Source organism: Vulpes lagopus, chromosome 24 (genome assembly GCF_018345385.1).
Source record: "Vulpes lagopus strain Blue_001 chromosome 24, ASM1834538v1, whole genome shotgun sequence".
NCBI lineage: Eukaryota > Metazoa > Chordata > Mammalia > Carnivora > Canidae > Vulpes > Vulpes lagopus.
In genome coordinates this window covers 19,935,186-19,949,660 of record NC_054847.1, presented here as the reverse complement: position 1 = coordinate 19,949,660, position 14,475 = coordinate 19,935,186, and the positions used below count along the sequence as shown (strand labels likewise).

The window sequence follows — 14,475 nt, the reverse complement described above, 5'->3', positions numbered from 1 at the left end:
TACACTAATTTTCTAGGAACAACTCAATTCATTTGCTTCAAAGAATTTTTCTCCCACATGTAAATCATAAATGGTTTACCATTCTTTCAGCTGACACTGAAAATAAGGAAGGCAAAATCTTATAAAACTCAATTGGAATATTATTTTAAACAGGATAGCGGATAGCATGAAACAGGTCTGGGCTCAAAGTTGTGGCCTACATAGTAAGCTATTTCCAGCAGCCTGAGAGTGAAGAGGCTTACCAACTGCTAAGTCTTCTGACCAAGCCTGTATCCAAACTTGTATCCACATGGCGGCAAAATAGTCTATCTAGTTAAAACATATTGAGAAGAAGGGGGAAAGGCAGTAATTAAACACATTCCTTGGCACCGTGTCAACGACTGAGCAGCTGACTTGACTTTGTATTATTTCCTCCAGTTCCTAGCTGTTACACACATCTAGACTAATGGACACAGTCAATAGTAATAGTCCTACAGGCCACCCCTATAATTCCTGATAATCTTTTCCAGTATTTAATTCAGAAAAAAAGACAAATGTGTTTTCTCCCTCTTCATCCTTCCTTTTCACTTTAAATCCAGTTCTGTGTGTGTTTCCTTTCTTCAAGGATCCAGTGAAAAGCTACCTTTTTATTTTAAGAGGTCCTAGCTTTACTACATAGTATTACTATGCACATATTAAGTACTCAACTAGACAATGGCCTATCTGCTGGAGAATACATCCTTGTAATTATGTGGGACAATGTGTCTTTAGCTTAAAAATATAGGAACACGTAAAAACTTCACTCCCATGTTCACTGCAGCATTATTCACAATAGCCAAGATGTGGAAATAACCTACGTGTCCACTGACGGAAGAATGGATCAAGAAAATGTGGCATATATGTAAATTTGAATATTTTTCAGCCTTAAAAAAGGATGAATCTTGAGGACACTATGTTAAGTGAGATAGTCCAGTCATTGAAAAAATACTGCATGATTCCAGTTGTATGAAGTATCTAAAAGAATAAAAATTCATAAGAGCAGATAGTAGAATGGTGGTTGCCAGACGGGGGGAAGAGAGGAAAGTAAGTAGTTAATTTTATTTATTATTTAATTAATTTAATCAATTAATTTATTATTTTATTAATTTTATTTATTATTCACAGGCATAAAATTTTAGTTATTTAAGATGAATAAGTTCTAGAGATCCACTATACAACATTGTGCTTTTAGTTGACAGCACTATATCGTACACAATAAATTTTTCTAAGAAGGTATATCTCACGTTAAGGGTTCTTACCACAATAAAGACAAACCAAAACAAAAACTGGGATCAACTGAATAAATAACTGTCACTGGTCTGCAGATCTCAAATTCAGATTTAAAATAAACCTTTGAGGTAATTACTTGTTATTAGTATGACCAGAAAGGCAAATGTAAAGGTTCAATTACATCCTATATAAGTTTATAAAGCATTTGTTTGAAATCCAGAATATACTTAAATTAATTTTTACAAGAATTATCTTTGTAATAAAACATAATCATATGTACATACATGGACTGTTCTTTTAAAAAACTTCTGGCGTGTCTAGATTTGTCCATTATCCCCTGGAGATCCTCAGGCCCTGATGGATAAACTTTCATGTAAAAGATTATAGCATACTTATCCCTTTCTCAATAATAATGTTTCTGTTAGGATCTTCCAAGGGATAAAAAACAAAACAACAGAATTCTGGCATCCTACTAAAATCCTTATCCTACTTTCTACCATCATTTGGAATGGATTTATAAAAATCTTATGTATTTAAACTGAATTGTCATCAATAAAAAACGTAATTAAAGTGTACACTTTGAATTCTATAACATCTAGCAGAAGGTTCTAAAAAGTCTGTCCTGTTAATGATCCACAGGAAGTCACACTTAGCTGGTACTCAATGCCTTTTGAATGTTAGTAGGCAAATATTAATGGTCAGAAATACACGTTTTAGTTGTATCCACTTTACCACTATTTACACATCATCATCCACGCTGGCTGGGTGATTACTCTGATCTCACATTCTGTCCAATATATTTGCATTTTCTTCTTGGGGAAACTCAAATTACCACTGATTTCTCTGATGGATTTTTTTTTTTTTTAGAGATTTTATTTATTTATTTATGAGAGACGCAGAGAAAGAGAGAAAGAGAGAGAGAGATAGAGAGAGAGAGAGGCAGGCAGAGACACAGGCAGAGAGGGAGAAGCAGGTTCCATGCAGGGAGCCCGAGTGGGACTCAATCCCAGGTCTCCAGGATCACGCCCTGGGCTGAAGGCAGCGCTAATCCGATGAGCCATCCGGGCTGCCCTCTGATGGATTTTTCTAATGAATATCTGTTGTTTTTGAGTTGCTCAAGTGTTTTCTCCATGTGATTCCATGCAGAACAAAAATACTGTTCACAGTCATATGGTGTACAGCAAGTGGTATGCATGTAGTGATGCAGGAAGGAGACTGCAGAGGAAGAAGAGGTTTCCTCTTGAAACTGAGGGATGGTAAAGAAATGGTTGGTGATTTCAGTCAGGGAAACATAAAAACATTCCATATTGAGGATGTATCTAGGGTATGTGCGTGTATATACATCAAGAATAATGCTGAGTTCCAATTTGGGATTTCCTCCTTCCCCCACAAGCTTATTGAGGTATAACTGAATAGCTGCACATTTGATATATACAATTTGTTAAGCTTGATATACACATGTCAAACACGCTAGGCTTCAGGTCTAAATATCTAACAATTGATTGAAAAGCTATGCCTAACTACTTTAAGTAACATTTGACATGTACGTACCAATCCCTGATACTATCACCATAATCACGGTAAGAAACGTATATTATCCTCGAAATTTTCTTTCTGTCCCTGTTTTGTTGTAAGAACGCTTGAGATTTATATACTTAAGTTTAAGTTTACAACATCATATTTTTAACTACAGGCACTATTCAGGATTTCCTACTTTTAAACATTCATTTAAAGAATAACTCCACAGTGATTTTAAAAGCTATGGTTAGAATTTTTAAATATATATTTGATTTTAATTCAATGAATGCAATTCTTAAAACAAAGAGAAAGCAACTTGTGGTCCTTAAGACTAAAATTTTTAAGCACCAAAGAAACAAAGCTTAATTTCTTTCATTGGTAATGTGATTAGGTAAATCGGTAAATTTTCTTAGGAAGAGGAGAAATATGAGACCAAATCAGTGTTTTCTCTTTATTAGCATTATAAGCCACCCAGAAAATAAAATGCCTCCCTTGATCAAATTTAATAAATATAGGGAACTAGGTTAACATAAATAGAATTCAATTTTATCCCTAAAATCAGAGAACTGAGGGCAGCAAGGAGATACTGCTTTGGGAATGCTGGAAACTTCATTCTAGTCCTGGATTTGCCTGTCATGATAGGAAAATTATATTACTATATTGTACACATAAAATTCGGTCCCAATGATTTCCAACTCTCCTCTCAAGCGATACACAAGTGAATGCTCCCTTCTCCAAAAATTGATGGGACAGGTTTTAGTTTTTTAACCTCAAAAGACTTGTGATTCTGAGTAATCTACTATTTGTACATTTACAAACATGAAATGGGAAATAGAAAATGGGAGGACAAAACTGTGAGGTCTCAGTCCCATTGAGACAGAGCCACTTTGTTAATAGCTTTTAGAGGTCAGCACCTTTATTACATATACCTTGTGTGGCAATCATTTCTCACCCTGAATGAGTAATATCTGGGCCACTAGCACCTCTTTTCCAATTTCATGATCAATGAAAATGTATATTTTACATTGTAAGCAGTAGATAAAATTATGAAGGTCCAATCTTAAAGTCATACTCCCAAATCTACTTCTATACCAACGTTTTGAAATTCAAAGTGCCTTTTCTCATAGATGATATACATATTTGCATATACTTATACATATATTTATGTATAGAGAAGGTACATCTAGAGAAGATAGAAGGTATACATATATGCATACATATATCAAACATATGCATCTTTTATTATATATAATATATAAAATATGCATAATATGTGTATTGTATACATATGTATTATGTACACATATACATATGTGAGACTACCTTATCTAGTGTTTATTTCATAACTTTAATAAGTTACTTCTGTTTTTATTATAAAAGTTAATAATAGATGAAATGGGGAATCCCTGGGTGGCTCAGAGGTTTAGCGCTTGCCTTTGACCCAGGGTGCGATCCTGGAGTCCCAGGATCGAGTCCTGTGTCGGGCTCCCGGCATGGAGCCTGCTTCTTCCTCCTCCTGTGTCTCTGCCTTTCTCTCTCTATGTCTATCATGAATAAATAAATAAATAAATAAATCTTTAAAAAAATAATAGATGAAATATTTCTACCTTCTTCATTCTACCCCAGTTTGTCCTATACTGAGTGTTTTGCTATGCTTAAGATCTAAATACCAAACAATTGATTGGAAAGTTACACCTAACTACTTTAAGGAACCTCAAATTAAGCATGTCTGGAACTAATCACATCTTGTCCAGCCCTCAAGGTTTTCTCTGTCCATTAATAGTGTTAGCATCTTACTAGCCATCCAGCTTGAAAAATGATTCTTTCTAAACCCTCTCTCCCTGGAGTTCCAATCCATCAATATGTCCTACAAATTCTGCCTGTGAAATGATTTCTGAGGCTATAACCAGTTATACCTGACAACTTACTGTTCCTGGCCCCCACCAATGGCTGAGGACTTTTGTCTTCTCCTATGCTCAGAAGGCCTTTTTTTTTTTTTTTTTTTTTCCACTTCCTATTTGTTAACGTCATCTTACAGGCTCAGGTCAGTTGTAACTTTCTCTATGAAACCCTCCCTAATGTTATTACTCAGAATTATTGTTTCCCTACTCAGTGCTTCTGGAAATCCAACTATAAAAAAACAAATACACAATAACTAGAATTCAAAGAAGCAGGTACTGTAAGTGCTTTCAGGGTAACGGCTAGATCATATTTACTTCTGAGTGTATTGCTCCTGGAACAGTGCCCGAACAGTGCCCAGCATATTCAGTGGTCATTAAAGCTTTCAGCTGGGATTAGGAGCTTCTGCTCCCTCAAGTACCACGTCAGAAGAGGCAGGCATTAATTCAGACTCTGGAGACAGGCTTCCTTAGGTTTTAGTCCTTTATCTATGAGTTACTAGCTGTGCAACTAGGGCAATGACTTAAACCTCCATGAAGATCACTTTCTTCAGCTTTAAAAAAGGCAAGGGAGCGGCACCTTCCTCACAGAATTAATCCAAGAACTAAAGAGATAACACAGGTAAAACATTTTGCTCATCAGTTCGAACTCTTAATATTATTATTTCCTTGAGCAGTAGAGCCACCAGAGCATCAGAACAAATGATGGTTTGGTGCAGCAGAGGACCAGCACAAGCGAGGAGCCATAGATCCTGAGGCTTCCTGTTGAGGACGCTTCTCACTCCTAAATGAGGCAGAACATACTTTCATAGCTTTTACCCATTACTTCTGTCACTTAATTACTTTTAAAACTCTATAGACACTTCCACTCTTTCTGCCTCCTCAAGCTGTTTGTTAGAACCAGAGTATTGTGCAAAGTTTTCATGTTCCAGGAGTCTGAATTACAACTGATCTATAATTCAGAGAACCTAGGTTGAACCTAGACTGTGGTGGGCATAAGGATCCAACACATTCCTTTCCCCAATTCTTGTCAGCTCTCCCTGTTCTGAAACAAGGTGAGAAGTCAGGATACAATCAAGGTGGAAAGGATGGTGCTAAGAAGATAAAGCCCTGCATGTAGACTGAGGAAAGGAATAATTATCCTAAGGAGCCTACTGAGCCCTTCAGCCAGGAAAGCTATTTCCAGATGGCAAGTTATAATTAAGAAGGCTGGTAGGTGTCCTGAAGCCCTGCACTAGCATTTCTCAAACTATGTTGCATGTATCTCCTGTGATTGCTCAATGGGGCTTTCGTGATTAAGTAAGTTTGGGAAATATATCCACGTCATCTGGAGATTTTTTTTTTTTTTTTCTCACTGTCTTTGATCAGGTCTTTATTTAAAATTAGCTGTCCAAAATGATTTGAGTTTTATGGAATAAACAAATAGAAGTTTTTAGGCAGCAGGCTTCTTCTCTTCTGTGGTAGGTTTCTTTTCTGCAGGTTTCTTGTCGGCTGCTGGTTTCTTGGTAGCTGCAGCCTTTTTTCCCACCACAGGTTTCTTCGGCTTTTTCACACCAATAGTTTTCTTTCCCTTCTTCCCTACCGTGGGCTTCTTGCCTGGAACCCCCTTCTCCTCCGATTTGGCTTCTAAGGCTGCTGCCGCCTTATCCATCCGGAGTTTGTGATTCTTGGCCTGGCGAAGAATGGTGTTCCGGGGCATGGTCTTTGCATACGGGTTTAGCTTCAACATGATTCTTAGGTTCTTCAGTGGATTCTTCTTCAGGACTCTACGATGAATCTTCTTGCGTGGTGCTCGGAGGGCTCTTTGGATCTCTGGGCTTTTCAAGATTCTGCTGAGGTCTGTATTAAGCATCTTATGCATGGGAAGGTTGTAGTTACTCTTGAGGGAGGCAGCCTTACGCCAAGTGCCATACAGATCGTCTAACTTGCGGAAAGCACTTTCAGTCCAAATGCAGAAACGTCCCACATGCCCACCAGGAGCAAGTTTCAGAATGTTCAGCTTGCTTACATTAAGAAAGGAATTCCAGGGATGTTTCTGAAGGCCTTGATGATACCGTTGTCTTCATTGTAGATGATGCAGGGTCCCCTGCGCTGGATACGACGACGGTTTCTCATTTTGCCTTTGCCAGCTCTCATTCGCTGAGAGGCATAGACCTTTTTGATATCATTCCAGGCTTTAAGTTTCTTAAGAAGCAAAACCGCCTCCTTGGTCTTCTTGTAGCCTTCAACTTTATCTTCAACCACCAAAGGAAGTTCAGGAACTTCCTCAATACGATGACCTTTAGACATGACCAGTGCTGGTAAGGCTGAAGCAGCCAGGGCTGAGCAGATGGCGTATCGCTTTTGAGTTGTGTTCACTCTGCGGTGCCAACGGCGCCAGGTTTTGGTTGGTGCAAACATGCGGCCTCCACGACACATATTTCCAAATGCACCCTGGCCAGAACGGTGAGTCCCACCGCCTCGAACTCTGGGAATTCGAGCCACGGCTCTGCCAGTACCCCCAGACTCAGCACTGGTTTGATGACCTGCTAATTCACTGACAGCATATGGCTGTCTGTTGTTTTTGCGCAAGTTGGTGTGAACAAAGTTCACGATATCGGGTCGAATGGGAGCCTTAAACACAGCCGGCAAGGTAACATTTTTGCCAGATGATTCCCCCTTTTCGGAGTACACAGATATCAACGGACCAGCACACGCCATCGCGGGGAGAGGAGAAGGCCACGCTCCTCTCAACCCGGCGGCTCCTACCTCATCTGGAGATTTACATTATTTATTGGTATATAGTAAAATTTTTATAAATAAAAGTTTAATTCTGTATTTCTGAAAATTATTTGTACGTGAGAATTCACACAATCACTTCTACCTTAGAATGCTAAGTAACTTCTTGGTGAACATGTGAGATATACTTGAAGAGCAAGCCTATAATAATAAGTAAGTAGTCAATAGTTTTGTATGCAGAAATGAACCTTATGGCTAAACTTTCACAGAATGCTATTTCCAAAAGCCCAGAAGAAATGCACTCTTCACTTTTATAGGCACTGTTCCTGAGAGCCCTTGGATGTGTGAAAGGCTAATGGGATCTGCAATTTTATTGATGTGTTCTGATTTTTACTATCTTCTCTAACTCCAGATATTCTGTGAAGCTATTTATAGGAGGCTTGAGGGTTGGTGAATGACTATCCATAGACCAAATCCAGTCTACTGCCTGTTTGTGTAAGGAAAGTTTTTTGTGAAACCCAAACATGCTCTTTGTTTATTTACTGTTTATGGTTAACTTTGCCATACAACAGAGCTGAATAGTACTGATAGATATCACGTGGCCTGCAAAGTCTAAAATATTTACTATCTGGTCCCTTACAGAAGAAACTTGCTGACTCTAATTTCTAGGATTATTATTAAATTTAAAATTAGATACCTTCTAAAAGTAAGATTATAGACTTTATTATCCATTTAATTCAATCCAGAAAATGTTTACTTGATAACTTTATCTTGTGCCAAGAAAAAAACCTTAAAACTGTCACAGATATAAAACTAAAACATCAAAACTGGATGTTTCAGGCTCAGTGGTTTAGCACAGCCTTCAGCCCAGGGTGTGATCCTGGAGACCCGGGATCTAGTCCCATGTCAGGCTCCCTGCATGGAGCCTGCTTCTCCCTCTGCCTGTGTCACTGCCTCTCTCTCTCTCTCTCTCTCTCTCTCTCTGAGTGTCTCATGAATAAATAAATAAAATCTTAAAAAACAAAACAAAACATAACTGGATGTTCCATATGAGTGCAAAAGTCATGGCATGCAGATAGTCTCAGTGTTTTGAGAGATACCTAAGAGTTGCATACTTAGAGAAATTTTTTTCAGAATTCTGACAATTTTCAAAGCTTTACTAAGCTGTCTTCTTAAAACTCTAGACACTTCTCATAGTCTTTCACATGGTTAAAATTTTAATCTTGTTAATTTATTAATGCACTTAAATTTAGCCTCTTCTGAACACTAATGAAAATCTCTATTTGAATTATAATTAATTGGAAAGTTCTTGAAACATGCAATTTAGCTTTAATCAAAAGTGAAAACTCTCATCTTTCCTCAATAAAGACAGAACTTCAGAGTTATTGCTCAGTAGTAGAACACTCTACATATAAATTGAATAAAATAAATCTAATACTTATAGTTGGTTTTTTATTGAATTGCAATATCAAATTGCAAAATTTGATGAGACCTACATGGGTACTATGATAAACATCTTGTATTGGTATTTTAAATCAGCATATCCTGTAAATCAAAATGAGTTTCCAAAAACTCTAAAATAACATGGTCACAGACTTTTTGTAAATATTGAGATAACAGTTATGATTTTAAATTGCTATAAAAGAATATCCTGAACATATTCTTTGTAGAATTACTATTGGTGATCTAATATGACATTCTTATCTCACATATTAAAGAGCATTCCAAAAGTACTTTAAAAGTGCTAAGTTGGAAGACATTAACATTGATTGTACATATAAATACATGTGAACTCCAACGGACTGTTAGAAATACACATGGAGAGTAAATGACATTATTCACTTCCATTGAGGGCACTGGTCCTTCTGAAAAGTTTATTTCCCTTTTAGAGTCTCTGAGAAGGAATACCCAATCCTACAGCAACTTACACTTGGACAAAGAACTAAGTGAATAGAGGAACACCTGGGTGGCTCAGTGGTTGAGTGTCTGCCTTCGGCTCAGCACGTGATTCTGGCGTCTGGGATTGAGTCCTGCATCCAGCTCCTTGTGGGGAGCCCGCTTCTCCCTCTGCCTATGTCTCTGCCTCTCTCTCTCTCTCTCTCTCTTTCTCTCTCTGTCTCTCATGAATAAATACATAAACAAATAAAAAAAAAAAGAAAAAAATAACTAAGTGAATAGAAATGGGATATAGCTCTTAGAATGATCTGTTAACTTTAGCAGTGACAGCTATCATTTCTTAAGGATCAATATAGTTATAAACTGTGGTACAAGAATTCTGTGTATTATTTTCCATATGATAATTCAATAATATAGATATTATTACCATTTGTGATCAGGATGTCAGGATTCTGAGAGTTTAATCTTGCCAAAGGTTAATTCAATAAATGAATACAATTTTAAGGCATGCTTACTGGATGGACTCTAATGCCTAGGCCCTTATAAGTATGCCCTAAGATACTAATGAACAGGTTCATTAATTAGAGCAGATGAAAAGATGAAGAAAGCACGATTGGAAATTTTAAAATCTTGACAGACACCTAAGGTATCTGTGTTACGATTCAGAGTTTAAACTAACACCAAGCTTATGGGAGTAAATAAAATGACACATCTTGTGAAATATCTGAAATTCCCACACAACCTGGTCAAGTTAAGTAGTTGACTTTGTGGTCTCTATCTTGGGAGAATGGGTGAAGTGTGTTCCACTGGTAATACTAAGGAAAGGAAAGGAAAGGAAAGGAAAGGAAAGGAAAGGAAAGGAAAGGAAAGGAAAGGAAAGGAAAGGAAAGGAAAAAAGAGGGGAGGGGAGGAAGGAAGTAGGAAAAAGGAAGGAAGGGAGGAAGAAAGAAAAAGAAAAGAAGAGAGAGAAAGAAAAAGAATAAAAGAGAGAGAAAGAAAGAAAGAAAGAAAGAAAGAAAGAAAAGAAAGAAAGAAGAAGGAAAGAAAGAAAGAAAGAAAGAAAGAAAGAAAGAAAGAAAGAAAGAAAAAAGAAAGAAAGAAAAGGCAGACCTAGAAGAACATACTTTGACAATCAGAATCTGAAACCATCTGATGGCTTTTCTTGATCTGATGACTTAAATGAGACCTGGGATAAGTAGAATTCAAGGAAAAAGACTAATTAATGGCACGCAAAGTAAGTTTTTTGGAAAAGCCTAACATTACCAAAAACCAGAAGATTGAGGAGCAACTTAAGAGCAGTTACAGAGCAGAATTATATAAAGCATGGTAAGAGTATGTACTCACACAGTGATCCTAAACTTCAGTAGGAAAGATTTTGGTCATGAATGAAAAGTAGCTTTCTGAAAGTGAGGATCATAAGAACTGTAATGTCTTGGCAAAAGGAGTTAGGTAGCATCCTTTAAAAATGTTTTTTTTTTTAATCCTCTAAAGATTTATAAATGGCTTTATTATGATTAAGTGGGAAATCTAAAAGGGAAATGCTGATTTACTTCAAGAGGTTCTACACTCATCCTTCTACTGTTAAGGTAGTAAGTTTTGTTTTTTAAAGATTTTATTTCTCTATTTGAAGGACAAAGAGTGCATAAGAGAGCATGAGCAGGAGAAGGAAGAGGGGCAGGAGAGGAAGAAGCAAGTCCCTTGCTGAGCAAGGAGCCAAATGATGGAGCTAGATCCCAGAACCCTGATATCATGACCTGAGCTGAAGACAGATGCTTAATGAACTGAGCCACCCAGGTGCCCCAGTAGTTTTGAAAGTGTGGTTTATGGACACCTGAGGAGTCCTTGAGACACTTCCAGAGGGTGTATAGATCCAAACTATTTTCATAATAGCAATAATATAGATGTCATTGGCCTTTTAGTTTAATTCTTATGCATCCGTGATGATGATGTACAAGCAGTGTGGGTAAAACTACTGGTATCTAAAATGAATCAAGGAATGGCATAAAACAATACTATTGTCACTGCATTCTTCCCCACTACACACTTGGCTATACATCCTTATAATATGCTGCATGACTAATTTTGAAGCGTGTATAAAGCAATTCTACATATTGAAGTTGGATGGTTCTCTCAAGAAAAGGCACTTATACACCATTGAGTTGCAAGCTAAACTCATTCCTTCGATCATGTGTTAACACTTTTACTTAAAAGAACATTTTGCGGACAAACTATGGTTATATAGACTTCAACAGTCAGCAAATAAATTCTCAAAAAAAGAAATGAAGAAAAATAACTAATGGTATCTGCTCACAGTGATTAAATCAGGCTTCCAAGGAAAAAGTAAAATTGTGGAAAATCTGAATCTGCACCATAAGCTTACAAAGTTTCTCAATACCTATTTTTTTCCTGATGAGATCAGTAGTGATATTAATATGATTTTTTTTATATTATGTAGTGAAATGTCAACATTTCAGCATAACTCAATAGACAAATAAATATGTTCTAAATGACCAGTGCATGATGTTATAAGATCATGGGTGAAAGATTTATACAAAATGTCAGATAGCTCACTGGATTTTAAAGTAACAGAACATAAAAAGTAGATTGTTAGGATTTCATGTTTTATACTGTAATTAAACTTTGAAAAACTACTGTTAGTAAAATTTTGCTATATATCAAAGACTACCCAAAGTTACCTAAAAAGGTCTACTAAAATACTTCCTTTTCCATCTATATATCTGTGTAACACTAGAATTTCTTCTTATGCTTCACTAAAATACCTTATTACAAACAACTGAACACAGAAACAGATATGAGAACTCAGCTGTCATGCTAGAGATGCTATGAGATGCTAGAGAAAAAAAAATTACAAAATGTCAAACAAATGGCACTTTTTAAAACTTTGTTTTGGAATATATAGTTATTTTTCATAAAACTATTGTTAATATGTAATGGATTTAATTTTGATTATTTTAAAGAAATTCTTTTTAAGATTTTTCACTTTATATTTTGAAAATAGTAAACATAGATACACAATCCATATAAACAAAAGTTCCTTTGAATCTTCAATTTTCAAAGGGCCTTAAAACCAGAAAATTTGAGGATCATTGTTTTAAGGGCACTTTCCTAAAAGCCTTTTATTTTTTCTAAAGATTTTATTTATTTGGGCAGGGGCCTGAGGGAGAGGGACAACCAAACTCCCTGCTGAGCAAGGAACTCGACATAGGGCTTCATTCTGGGACCCCGAGACCACCACCTGAGCTGAAGTCAGATGCTCAACCAACTGTCTGAGCCACCCAGGTGCCCCACTAAAAGCCTTTTAGATGAAACTGATTAAGTTCCTATTTCAACTGAAATGATTTATTAAGCGTTCTACAAATTTCAGTCTCTGGCATTAAGACAATCAATTAATATTCATGAACAACAACTGTGTACCATAAAGCAATACAAAAAGGGCAGGAGAATGACTAAATTAAGACTTTGAACTCAAACACCTGCAGATTCTAGGCATGTGACATAAATACATAAAATAATCTCCATCTAAAAACAGTCTTAAAATTCTCCACACTATTATTCCATCAGTCATGTTATTTTTCATAGAAACTTCAATTTCAAGAATAATGCTTTCACTGGAAAAACCACACACACACAAAAAAAGCAATATCACAAGTGTCACCATAGTCACTGACCCTATTGTCTCTGGCTTCTTCCCTGAGTATAGAGAACCCCTCTCTGGCCCTGTTCTAGGTGCACCTCTTCGTTATGGTGAAGAATCTACACAGGCAAGGAAGGGCACATGCCTGTAGGTGGTCTGCTCTGTGCCTCTTTCTAGAATGTTAGACCACATTCCACAAGCCTGAACTCCAGATTTCTCTGCCAAATGTTTCTCAAAAACTTAAAAATAGAGCTACCCTATGATCCAGTAATCACACTTTTGGGTATTTACCCAAAGAATATGAAAACACTAAGTCGATAGTATATATGCACCCCCATGTTCATTGCAACATTGTTTACAATAGCCAAATTACAGAAGCAGCCCAAGTTTCATTGATGCGTGAATGAAGAAAGATGTGGCATATATACATACAAGGGAATATTAGCCAGAAAAAGGAAAATCTTGTCATTTATAACACGGATGGATGTACAGAGTATAGTGCTAAGAAAATAGGATAGAGAAAGACAAATACCATACGATTTCATTCATATGTAGAATTTAAGAAACAAAGCAAAAAAAAAAAAAATAAATAAAGGAAAAAAAAAAGACATACAAAGAAAACCAGACTCTTCACTATTGAGAACAAACGGTTACCAAAGGGGAGGTGGAGGGAGGTTGGGTAAAATAGGTGAGTGGGACTGAGGACTGCGTTTGTTGTGATGAGCACTGAGTAATGTGTGGGACTGTTAGATCACTCTAGTGTACTCCTGAAACTAATATAGTACTGTATGTTAACTATACTGGGATTAAAGTTAAATGTGTATACACACACACCCACCCCCCCCACACACACACCCCCCACACAGAGCAGTAAAAAATGTTTTCTGTTGAATGAGTCTGAGTTGCTTTCATAACTGGGTCTCTTCCCTAGGTTTATTCTGAAGGATGGGACTGCACCTCTACCTGCACATAAGCACTCCTAGGCCTGAAGAGTGGACATGGGGTATTAGTCTGCAGTGGACAGAGCTTGTACAAATAGTGGGGTACCATATGGACTGGAAGAGCACGAGTACAAACCATGGGCTGAAGACTGGTTGTCCTTATAGCCCCACATTGCACTCCAAACTTCTGAGAATCCCAAATTTAAATTTAGCCTTCGGGTTGTCATAAAGGTCTATTTGTTAAGGGGAAAAGATGCAACATATTTTTTCTCCCTTACTTTCCCCTCTCCTGGAAGCAACATATTTTATGTTGTCCTGATCTATAACTTAATTATCAATAATGAAATGTTGGTATCTGCTTGTATGCTGTTGCCAGGCTACAACTATTAAGGGATAAGCCTGGCTATTGATGCCTGGCCTAGGTGCAGGGCAGGATGGGGGTACAGGGAAAGTTGATGACGATTGAACTGATGGAGTCTGTGTAAAGAGGACAGGCATTTTCAGATTAACCTGAAATTTGCCAGATATTCTGAATTTTAGAGATATTAGGAATCCAAATTTTAATGAAGAAATTCTTATTTTCAAATCTTGACAGTTAATC

The 14,475-nt window shown here is 36.9% G+C and overlaps 1 protein-coding gene and 1 pseudogene across 1 annotated transcript in view; both read right to left on the bottom strand.

Moving 5' to 3' along the window:
* Nucleotides 1-14,475, bottom strand: part of THSD7B (thrombospondin type 1 domain containing 7B) — a 732,294-nt gene that overhangs the window by 154,547 nt on the left and 563,272 nt on the right. The window lies entirely within an intron of this gene.
* On the bottom strand, nucleotides 5,999-7,379 carry LOC121481772 (annotated as a pseudogene).